Source organism: Pleurodeles waltl, chromosome 9 (assembly GCF_031143425.1).
Source record: "Pleurodeles waltl isolate 20211129_DDA chromosome 9, aPleWal1.hap1.20221129, whole genome shotgun sequence".
NCBI lineage: Eukaryota > Metazoa > Chordata > Amphibia > Caudata > Salamandridae > Pleurodeles > Pleurodeles waltl.
In genome coordinates, this window is record NC_090448.1 from 5,824,916 (window position 1) to 5,838,075 (window position 13,160).

General features: G+C 48.2%; 1 protein-coding gene across 2 annotated transcripts in view; it reads right to left on the minus strand.

The window, feature by feature from the left end:
* Positions 1-13,160, minus strand: part of STAB1 (stabilin 1) — an 829,863-nt gene that overhangs the window by 157,563 nt on the left and 659,140 nt on the right. The window lies entirely within an intron of this gene.

Genomic DNA, 13,160 nt, shown 5'->3' on the forward strand with positions numbered 1-13,160 from the left:
GATGTCAGAGGTGAACCCCCATGAGGATTGTCTCTCTTGTCTGGGCTCCAAGCACAGCTTAAAGTCATGCAACAAATGTGTGAAAATGAACCCGAAGGTCATCCTCGATTCCCTAGCGTTACACTGTGGAGCACTGCCTGAAGTCAAACAAGGCTCTGTCTCGATCAATGGCGTGGATACACGCCTGACACTGGCCTTGTGAACGATCCTCCTTGAGGTCAAGGTCTTCAGGTAAGTTGAAGAAGCATAAGTCATCGAAGCACAGCTCACCTTCGTCCCGCTGCTTCCTCTGTGATGAGCCGCTGTACATTAGGCTGCAAACTCAATCTCTATCTTTGTAACTGATTCTGATCCTTGCTCCCTTGAGCCCATATTTTCTGGGTCCAAACTCTGCAAATTTAAGGAGGCCATGGACAACATTTTTGGACAAAATCTTTGGTATCCGACTGGGTACCTCTGGCGCACCTTCAGCCCCTAAGGATACAAGGTGGTGTTTAGTCAGTCTGCCATCGGCAGATTTGTCCCCAACACCAGGTGCGCTGCTTTGCCTGGCACCAGGGTCGGCCCCAACTTCGGCCATGACACGGAACACATCTTACTGTGCCACAACTCACATTATCACCCAGTACCTCCACGATAGCTCCGATGCTGCCGACGCCAGAGAAGTCGATAGTCCTCTCAGAAGACCACAAAGAGCAACCTCCATGATCACATTGACCTCAAATTCTTTCACACTAAAATCATAAAACCAATACCTTGACTGTGACCTTGATGATCACAATAGTCATTTATATGATGAGGAGAACCTATATTTTGACTTGTAAGACACCAGTGGCTTGGATACTTCTCCTGACACTGCCCTCCATTCACCATTACCAGCTGTGGCTACCGGAGAATCTGGCTCCATTGCCACTGGCAGGGCAGGGGAGATGCTAGACCGCACATCACCTACTACTTGAGGTCAAAATAAATGTCCTCACAGAGGTGCTCCTTCCTGGACAAACCACACAGGAATCCCTCCTTCCTTTTAATGAGACCCTCAAAGACACGCTGCAGAGCACCGGGGCTAAACAAGGATCTTGCCCTCCAGTAAACAGGTAGTTTGTAAGGCAGAACAGCCCTGCTTCACCAGACCCTGCCTTTCTCCTTCAATATCGCTCCCAAGAAAGCTTGGTGGTACAGGCTTCTACTGACTGACTGATTTCCAACACATTTCCAACCACCCAGCCAGACAGAGAGTCAAAATGCAATGAATCGCCTGTTAAGAGAATGTTCTCCTCTGCAAGCTTTGCCTTTAGGTCAGTGAACACCAGCTGCCTCCTCTGGAGTTACTCGCATGCTTTGTGGGACATGATGGCAAAACGTTTGGCAGCTGTCGAAGATGACCTGCAGCCCAACCTACAGTGCCTTATCCAAGACGGCCAGGACGCAACAAAGTCATCCATAAGACTGGGCCAGGACACTACTGATTGCTTGTTTAGGGAAGTCACATCCAGTTTTGTGCCACAGCACCATGCTTGGATTTACTCCACCGGTTTCTTGAGTGACATCCAACACTCACTCATGGACATACCATTAGATGGTACTGGTTTCCTCAGACACAAGGCGGACTCTGCCCTGGAGTGCTTTAAAGATAGAAAAGCGACAGCAGGCTCTCTGGGTTGGGTTGCAGAATTCCCACAGCAATTCATCCCTATTCGAGGCTTGAGAAGAGAATACCCTCAGAAGTTGCATGATCCCAATCATCCCTCAACAACAACAGGCCTCCCAGTCCTTTTCAGGCAGAGACTGGGATCAGCCCACAAGGTTTGAGGAGCTGCCGTAAAACCACTTTAAGTTGTCCTCAGTGGCCCAGGTAGGAGGTCCCATCTCCCTGGATGGAGAACTTTCACATCTGACCAGTGGGTGCTTCAGATTGAGGTGTGGTTACTCCCTCCCCTTTCTGACTCCCTAACATTACTCCCAATACTGCAACATCTCCTGGAGGACTACTTTTCCTTACTTCGAAAAGAAGTTCAAGTTGTCTTGGCCAAGAGAACCATATCTAGGGTTCCGAAACAAGAGATTGGGACTGGTTGCTATTCCCATTACTTTCTTGTGCCAAAGAAGGACAGAGGCCTCTGCTCTATTCTTGACCTTCTCCCTCTGAACTTCTTTGTTTCGAAGAAAAAGTTAAAGAAACTCACCCTGCCCAAGTTCTGTCTGCTCTTGATCCAAGAGACTGGATGGTGGCATTGGATGTGCAGGATGCCTACTTCCACATTCCTTTCCCATAGTCCCCCTGATGCAACCTACAGTTTCAGTACTCAATGCTCCCCTTCGGCCACACCAGTGCACCCGGGTGTTCAAGAAATTGATAGTGTCTGTCGCTGCCCATCTGCAGTATTGGGAATACCAGTCTTCCCATACCTCGACGACTGGCTGCTAAAGGTGGATTTCCCTCAAACAGACATAAACCTCCTCCACACAACAGTCAACCTGTTGAACTTGTTGGGTTTCGCCATCAATGTGCCGAAGTCACACCAACTCCTTCGCAGAGTCTCCTTTCATTAGAGCCGTTCTGGACACATTGCTTTTCTGAACCTTTGTTCTGCCTCAGCGAGTTCAGGACATTCAGGTTTCAGCCTTTGACCTGAGTCTCAGTGAGCCATTCTACAGAGCCACCATCTGGGGAGGTACTGCTTTTGTATCTATAAACAAGGTGAGGAATCTGTGGTTAACAGTATGCATCAGAAGAAAAAGTTACTTACGTTTGGTGGTAACCCTCATTCTGCTGGATACTTCTGATAGGGGCGAGCTGAGACTGTCTCTGTAAAGTCCGTCCTCCAGCCCTGTGGTGACCTCCCTGATGAGTGGTCACACAACAATATAGCCTTCTTTTGGGGGATTCCTTTAGGCGTTCAGGTCCAGGTGTTGGTGGATTTAAGGTTTTCAGCATTGGTCACTGTATGCGTCCACTCCTGTGATCCAGGTGGTCTTTGATGGAATGTGGATGGACAAATGCTAAGTGATGGATGCCCAAGCAACATCTTGCTGCTACATGCCTTGGCTTACGTAGAACAATCCCTAAGATCCTGGCTCATATTTCGGACACTCAGGAAGAATTGCAATACCATCTCTGGTGGTCTCCCGCCTGGATTATGGCAATTCACTCTCCCTATGCTTGTCAAAATATGTTACAAAAATACTGCAGGTAGACAAAATACATCAGACAGACTTCCCCGCAAAATCCTTATTTGTGAATTTGTGAAGGAGGCTTTGAAACTGCTTCACTGGCTGCCTGTCGATGCAAGGATCAAGTTCAAATCGTTGCGCCTTGCACATAAAGCTATTGACAGCAAGGACCCTCCCACAACCAGATCCATAATATTCTCTTACAGCTGCCTATTGAGAATTCCAAGAATCAGGACTAAATGGGGAGGCAGATCATTTGCATACTTGGTTCCCAAACTCTGGAACTCTATGCCTCCTGCGTTGAGGCATTTGGCAGAGGAATCCAGTTTTAGGAAAAGGCTTACAGTCTGGCTTTTCCCCTCAGAAGTTCGCAAATGTTTCCATTACTGTCTTGCCGGTCAGCTTTTCTCACCTAGCACCGGGAAGCCTTAAGGGAGTCATGCTCTCTCTAAACACTTAAGCTTCAACTTAAACCTGGACGTCTGCAGCAGAACGCTAACCACAGGCCAAATGAGGAAGGGGCGCTGCCTTCCAAGGACATGCTTCCAACTGGGTGGTGCAATGCAGGGAGACCAGAGGCTGACAGACTGTAGGCGTAAACACCTTGTCCTGCGCTCCCAAAAGAAGGGCGCCTCCAGCCCAAGGGTCCAGGGTGGCAGCTCCTTCTCGCTGGTCTTGGTTTATCTTCTCAAGACTTCCTCTTAGGTGAGAGGCACAGTATGTCTACCAGTCCATGTGAGTTTATAGAGGCATAACAACATACATACAGAGGCAGCCTAGGCTGCTCGCATGTAGCGACATGGCTGTATAACATCATACAGACCAAGGCAACCGGGGCTGTACCTCCTCGGCTCACATGTAGCCACATGGCTGTATAACGTCATACATACCAAGGCATCCAGGGGTGTACCACCTCGGCTCACATGTAGCCACATGGCTGTATAACGTCATACATACCAAGGCAACCGGGGCTGTACCACCTCGGCTCACATGTAACCACATGGCTGTATAACGTCATACATACCAAGGCAACCGGGGCTGTACCTCCTCGGTTCACATGTAACCACATGGCTGTATAACGTCATACATACCAAGGCAACCTGGGCTGTACCTCCTCGGCTCACATGTAACCACATGGCTGTATAACATCATACATACCAAGGCAACCGTGGGTGTACCACCTCGGCTCACATGTAACCACATGGCTGTATAACGTCATACATACCAAGGGAAGCGGGGCTGTACCTCCTCGGTTCACAAGTAACCACATGGCTGTAAAACGTCATACATACCAAGTGAACCGGGGCTGTACCTCCTCGGCTCACATGTAACCACATGGCTGTATAACGTCATACATACCAAGGCAACCAGGCTGTACCTCCTCCGCTCACATGTAACCAGGTGGCTGTATAATGCTATACATACCAAGGCAACCGGGTCCATACTTCCTCGGCTCACATGTAACCACATGGCTGTATAACCTCATACATACCTAGGCAAACTGGGGTGTACCTCCTCGGCTCACATGTAACCACATGGCTGTATAACATCATACATACCAAGGCAACTGAGGCTGTACCTCATTGGCTCACATGTAAACACGTGGCTGTATAACGTCATACATGCCAAGGCAACCGGGGCTGTACCTCCTCGGCTCCCATATAGCCACGTGGCTGTATAACGTCATACATACCAAGGCAACCAGGGCTGTACCTCCTCGGCTCACATGTAACCACATGGCTGTATAACGTCGTACATACCAAGGAAACCGGGGCTGTACCTCCTTGGCTCACATGTAACCACATGGCTGTATAACGTCGTATATACCAAGGCAGCCGGGGCTGTACCGCCTCAGTTCACATGTAACCACATGGCTGTATAACGTCATACATACCAAGGCAACACATCCTCGGCTCACATGTAACCACATGGCTGTATAACCTTGAACATACCAAGGCAACCGGGGCTTTACCTCCTCGGCTCACATGTAACCACATGGCTGTGTAATGTCATACATACCAAGGCTACCTGGGATGTACCTCCTTGGCTCACATATACAGGGAGTGCAGAATTATTAGGCAAATGAGTATTTTGACCACATCATCCTCTTTATGCATGTTGTCTTACTCCAAGCTGTATAGGCTCGAAAGCCTACTACCAATTAAGCATATTAGGTGATGTGCATCTCTGTAATGAGAAGGGGTGTGGTCTAATGACATCAACACCCTATATCAGGTGTGCATAATTATTAGGCAACTTCCTTTCCTTTGGCAAAATGGGTCAAAAGAAGGACTTGACAGGCTCAGAAAAGTCAAAAATAGTGAGATATCTTGCAGAGGGATGCAGCACTCTTAAAATTGCAAAGCTTCTGAAGCGTGATCATCGAACAATCAAGCGTTTCATTCAAAATAGTCAACAGGGTCGCAAGAAGCGTGTGGAAAAACCAAGGCGCAAAATAACTGCCCATGAACTGAGAAAAGTCAAGCGTGCAGCTGCCACAATGCCACTTGCCACCAGTTTGGCCATATTTCAGAGCTGCAACATCACTGGAGTGCCCAAAAGCACAAGGTGTGCGATACTCAGAGACATGGCCAAGGTAAGAAAGGCTGAAAGACGACCACCACTGAACAAGACACACAAGCTGAAACGTCAAGACTGGGCCAAGAAATATCTCAAGACTGATTTTTATAAGGTTTTATGGACTGATGAAATGAGAGTGAGTCTTGATGGGCCAGATGGATGGGCCCGTGGCTGGATTGGTAAAGGGCAGAGAGCTCCAGTCCGACTCAGACGCCAGCAAGGTGGAGGTGGAGTACTGGTTTGGGCTGGTATCATCAAAGATGAGCTTGTGGGGCCTTTTCGGGTTGAGGATGGAGTCAAGCTCAACTCCCAGTCCTACTGCCAGTTCCTGGAAGACACCTTCTTCAAGCAGTGGTACAGGAAGAAGTCTGCATCCTTCAAGAAAAACATGATTTTCATGCAGGACAATGCTCCATCACACGCGTCCAAGTACTCCACAGCGTGGCTGGCAAGAAAGGGTATAAAAGAAGGAAATCTAATGACATGGCCTCCTTGTTCACCTGATCTGAACCCCATTGAGAACCTGTGGTCCATCATCAAATGTGAGATTTACAAGGAGGGAAAACAGTACACCTCTCTGAACAGTGTCTGGGAGGCTGTGGTTGCTGCTGCACGCAATGTTGATGGTGAACAGATCAAAACACTGACAGAATCCATGGATGGCAGGCTTTTGAGTGTCCTTGCAAAGAAAGGTGGCTATATTGGTCACTGATTTGTTTTTGTTTTGTTTTTGAATGTCCGAAATGTATATTTGTGAATGTTGAGATGTTATATTGGTTTCACTGGTAATAATAAATAATTGAAATGGGTATATATTTTTTTTTGTTAAGTTGCCTAATAATTATGCACAGTAATAGTCACCTGCACACACAGATATCCCCCTAACATAGCTAAAACTAAAAACAAACTAAAAACTACTTCCAAAAATATTCAGCTTTGATATTAATGAGTTTTTTGGGTTCATTGAGAACATGGTTGTTGTTCAATAATAAAATTAATCCTCAAAAATACAACTTGCCTAATAATTCTGCACTCCCTGTATTGTAATGGCTGTATAATGTCATACATACCAAGGCAACCGGGGCTGTACCTCCTCGGCTCACATGTAACCACATGGCTGTATAACATACATACCAAGGCAACCTGGGGTGTACCGCCTCGGCTCACATGTAACCACATGGCTGTATAACATCATACATACCAAGGCAACCAGGGATGTACCTCCTCTGCTCACATATAGTGTCATGGCTGTACAATGTCATACATACCAAGGCATCCAGGGCTGTACCTCCTCGGCTCACATATAGTGTCATGGCTGTATAACATACATACATACTGAGGCAGCCTGGGCTTTACCTTCTCGGGTCACATTGCTGTATGAAACATACCAAGGCAGTCTGGAATGTACCTCCTCAGATCACATCTAACCACTTGAGTGTATAACAACATTCATACTGAGGTAGCCTGGGCATCACCTTCTCGGCTTACATTTAACCACATGGCTGTATGTCATACATACTGGGGCAGCCTGGGCTTCACCTTCTCGGCTTACATGGCTGTATAACGTCATACATACCAAGGCAACCTGGGCTTTACCTCCTTCGCTCACATATTAGTGTCATGGCTGTATAACATACATACATACTGAGGCAGCCTGGGCTTTACCTTCTCGGCTAACATGGCTGTATCATACATACCGAGGCAGCCTGGGATGTAGTTCCTCAGGTCACATGTAACCACTTGGATGTATAACAACATACATATTAAGGCAGCCTGGGCTTCCCCTTCTAAGCTTACATGGCTGTATAACATCATACATACCATGGCAACCTGGGCTGTACCTCCTTGGCTCACATGTAACGACGTAGCAGTATAACATCATACATACCAAGGCAACCTGGGCTGTACCTCCTCGGCTCACATATAGTGTCATGGCTGTATAACATACATACTGAGGCAGCATGGAATGTACCTTCTCGGCTCACATGGCTGTATAAAGTCATACATGACAAGGCAGCCTGGGCTGTACCTCCTTGGCTCACATGTAGCAACATGGCTGTATAACAACATAAATACTAAGGCATCCTGGGCTGTACCTCCTCAGCTGACATGTAACCACATGGCAGTATAACATGCATACATACTGAGGCAGTCTGGGCTGTACCTCCTCAGCACACAGGCAGCTGCATGGCGTATAACATGCATACATAACAGGGCAGCCTGTGCCGTACCTCCTCAGCACACAGGCAGCTGCATAACATACATACCGAGGCTGTCTGGGCTGTACCTCCTCAGCACACAGACAGCTGCATGGCTGCATAACATACATATATACTGAAACAGCCTGGGCTGTGCCTCCTCGGTTCATGTGTAACCACATGGCTGCATAACATACATACTGAGGCAGCCTGGGCTGTACCTCCTCTGCTCACATGTAACCACATAACTGTATAACATACATATATACTGAATATAGGAAAGTACCATCTTTCTTGGCATGTTACCTCCATTTTTACCTGTGTCTCAGTATGTTTTTGCCTGTCTCACTGGGATCCTGCTGGTCAGGACCCAAGTGCTCATACTTTATGGCCTAGTGTGTGTGTTGTGTATAGTGTTTGACTGGGTCAGTGAGGGTCTGCTAACCAGAACCTGTGCTTATGCTCTCTCTGCTTTTAAATTTGTCACTGTAGGCCAGTGACTTCATTTACCAATTTCAATTGGCACACTGGACCCCCCTTATAAGTCCCTAGTATATGGTACCTAGGTACCCAGGGCACTGGGGTTCCAGGAGCTCCCTATGGGCTGCAGCATTTCTTTTGCCACCCATAAGGAGCTCAGACAAACCATTCCACAGCCCTGCCATTGCAACCTGCGTGAAATAGTGTACACACTATTTCACAGCCAATTTCACTGCACTTAAGTAACTTATAAATCACCTATATGTCTAACCTTCACTTGCTGACGGTTAGGTGCAAAGTTACTACGTGTGAGGGCACCCTTGCACTAGCAAAGGTGCCCCCACGCTCTCTAGGGGCAATTCCCCAGACTTTGTGAGTGCGGAGATACCATTACACATGTGCACTACATATAGGTCAATACCTATATGTAGCTTCACAATGGTAACTCTGAATATGGCGATATGAGGTGTCTAAGATCATGGAATTGTCCCCTATTCCAAATCTGGTATTGGGGAGCCAATTCCATGCATCCTGGGGGCTCCACCATGGACCCCCAGTACTGCCAAACCAGCACTCTGAGGCTTGCAATGCAGCTACAGCTGCTGCCACCTCACAGACAGGGTTCTGCCCTCCTGGGGTCTGAGCAGCTCAGTCCCAGGAAGGCAGAACAAAGTATTTCCGTTCAGAGGAGGGTGTTACACCCTCTCTCTTTGGAAATAGGTGTAACAGGCTTGGGAGGGGTAGCCTCCCACAGCCTCTGGAAATGCGTTGAAGGGCACAGATGGTGCCCTCCTTGCAGAAGCCAGTCTACACCGGTTCAGGGATCCCCCAACCCTGCTCTGGCGCAAAACTGGACAAAGGAAAGGGGAGTGACCACTCCCCTGACCAGCACCTCCCAGGGGTTGTGCACAGAGCTCCTCCAGTGTGTCCCAGACCTCTGCCATCTTGCTTTGCAAGGTGTGGGGGCACTCTGGAGGCCTCTGAGTGGCCAGTGCCAGCAGGTGACGTCAGAGACCCCTCCTGATAGGTCCTTACCTGATAAGGTAGCCAATCCCCCTCTTAGGACTATTTATGGTCTCACCTGTGGGTTCTCATTTAGATTCTACTTGCAAGTTTCCTTCAGGAATCCTCTGCAACTACTACTTCATCCTCTGACCTCTGATCAACCGCAGCATGCTCCAGGAACCCCTGTAACAGCAACAAAGTATCCACAAGGGATACTTTTCTTCTGCAACTTCAGCTCCAGCCAGCAACTGCAACAGTTTCCAAGGTGTGCACGCTCTGGGGACTCCCTGTCTTCACCCTGCACCAGAAGGACTGAAGAAATCTCCCGTGGGGTGACAGAGTCACTCCCCTGCTCCAGCAGGCACCTTCCAAGACGACGACTAGTAACCTTGGACTACTCTCACAGCAACGAGCGTGCTCCTAAGGACACAGAGGGTAAACATCATCGACAGACGGTCCTGAGGTCATGCTGACGCAATTTGGAAGAGGTAAGGCCTTGCCTTCCCCCAGAATGACAGTACCCCTGTGCATCGCATCTTCTTCACCTCCTGAGGACTCTGTGCACTATTTGCAAAATTCCTTCATGCACAGCCTGGCCCAGGTCCCCAGCACTCTATCCTGCGACGCTCAACTCGCTGAGTTGTTCTCCGGTGGAGTGGGGCCTTCCTTTGTAGTGCTGCCCCAACCACATTTTGTATCTCCTTTGTCCCCGTGTCCTGGGACTCCTGTGGGTGCTATCTGGTGCTCTGATGGCTCCCTGAAGCGCTGATGACCCCCTCCTCCTCCTCACTCAGAGTTGAGGCCCTCAGGTCCTTCCTGGTTCCAGATAGCGCCAACTTGATGCAAAACGCGACTTTCCCGGAACCAAGGCTTGTTTGAGGAATCCAGTGCCAAAACTCACCTGCATCCAACTTCATGACGTGGGACATCCAGTGTATCATGCAGGAACCCGCTGGCATCTTCGTTGGGTGCATTTCTGCAGTCTTCGTCCAACCGGGGACCCTTCTTTTGCACCCTCTTCTAGGTTGGCAGGGGCTCCTGTCCTTCCTGGAACTTCTTTCGACTTCTGGACTTGGTCTCCTTCCTTTGCAGGTCTTCAGATCCAGGAATCCACCATTTGTTGTTTGCAGTCTTGGTTGGTTCTTGCAAATAACTCTAATCATGACTTGTAGTGTGTCCTAAGGAACCTTGCAGTACTTTACTCCTGCTTTTTTGGGATCTGGGGTGGGGTAATTTACTTACCTTTACTGTAGTCTTACGCTCCCAGCGATTCTGCACACACCACACTTGTCTAAAGGGGAATTCATGATTCGCATTCCACTTTCTTAGTGTATGGTTTGTGTTGCCCCTAGACCCATTTTCTCCCTTTGCATTCTATAGCATTTCCTAATGTTTGCGCTATCCTATGTCTAATTACTTACCTTATTTTGGTGTCTAGTGTATGTATTGTGTATAATACTTACCTCCAGAAGGAGTATTGCCTCTAAGATATTTTTGGCCTTGTGTCACCCAAATAAACTACCTTTATTTTTGGTAACACTGAGTATTGTCTTTACTTGTGTATAAGTACTGTGTAGCTATAAATGGTATTGAATGAGCTTTGCATGTCTCCTAGTTCAGCCTAAGCTGCTCTGCTATAGCTACCTCTATCAGCCTAAGCTCCTAGAACACTACCACATTTCACTAACAAGGGATAACTGGACCTGGTGTAAGTACCCAAGGTACCCACTACAAACCAGGCCAGCCTCCTACAGTGAGGCAGCCTGGGCTGTGCCTCCTCGGATCATATGTAACCACATGACTGTATAACATGCATACATACATATTGAGGCAGCCAGGGCTGTACCTTCTCAGCACACAGGCAGATGTATGGCTGTATGGCTGTATAACATACATACATACTGAGGCAGCTTGGGCTGTTCCTCCTCGGCTCACATGTAACTACATGACTGTGTAACATACATATATACTGAGGCAGCCTCGGCTGTACCACCTTGGCTCACATGTAACCATATGATTGTATAACATACATACATACTGAGGCAGCCTCGGCTGTACCTCCTCAGCAGACGGGCAGCTGCATGGATGTATAACATACATATATACTGAGTCATCCTGGACTGCGCCTTCTTGGCTCACATGTAACCACATGACTGTATAACATACATATATAATTAGGCAGCCTGGGCTGTGCCTCCTCAGCACACAGGCAGCTGCATGGCTGTATGACATACATATATACTAAAGCAGCCTCGGCTGTGCCTCCTTGGCTCACAAGTAACCACATGGCTGTGTAACATGCATACATACTGTGGCAGCATGGGCTGTGCCTCCTTGGCTCACATGTTTCCAAAGGACTGTATAACGTGCATACAGACTGAAGCAGCCTGGGCTGTACCTCCTCGGCTCACACGTAACCACGACTCTATAACATACATATATGCTGAGGCAGCCTGGGCTGTACTACTCGGCTCACATGTAACCATATGTCCGTATAACATACATACATACTGAGGCAGCCTGGGCTGTACCTCGTCAGCACACAGGCAGTTGCATGGCTGTATAACATACATATATACTTCGGCAATCTGGGCTGTACCGCCTCAGCACACAGGCAGCTGCATGGCTGTATAACATGCAGACATACAGAGGCAGCCTGGCCTGTACCTCCTCAGCACACAGACAGCTGCATGGGTGTATAACATGCATACATACTGTGGCAGCTCGGGCTGTGCCACCTTGGCTCACATGTAACCACATGACTGTATAACATACATACATACTGAGGCAGCCTAGGCTGTGCCTCCTTGGCTCACAGGCAGCTGCATGGCTCTATAACATACAAATATACTGAGGTAGCTTGGGCTGTGCCTCCTTGGCTCACATGTAACCACATGGCTGTATAACATACATATACACTGAGGCAGCCTGGGCTGAACCTCCTCAGCACACATGTAACCACATGACTGTATAACATACATACATACCGGGGCATTCTGGGCTGTACCTCCTCAGCACACATGTAACTACATCACTGTATAACATACATACATTTCAAGGCAGCCTGGGCTGTACCTCCTCAGCACACATGTAACCACATCACTGTATAACATACATACATACTGAGGCAGCCTGGGCTGTACCTCCTCTGCTCAGATTTAACCACATGACGGTATAACATACATACATACCGAGGCAGCCTGGTCTGTACCTCCTCAGCACACATGTAACCAGATGACTTTATAACATACATACATACAGAGGCATCTTGGGCTGTACTTATTCAGCACACGTGACCACATGACTGTATGACATACATATATACAGGGGCAACCTGGGTTGCGCTTCCTCTGCTCACATGTAACCACATGACTGTATAACCTGCATACAGACTGAGGCAGTCTGGGCTGTACCTCCTCAGCACACAGGCAGCTGCATGACTGCATAACATGCATACATACCGAGGCAGCCTGGGCTGTACCGCCTCTGCTCACATGTAACCACTTGGCTGTATAACAACATACGTAATGAGGCATCCTGGGCTGTATCTCCATGGCTCACATGTAGCCACATGTCTGTATAACAACATACATACTGAGACAGCCTGGGCTGTACCTCCTCAGCACATTGGCAGCTGAGTGGCTGTACGAAATACATAGATACTGATGCAATCTGGGCTGTACCTCCTCAGCACAGAGGCAGCTGCATGGCCATATAAAATGC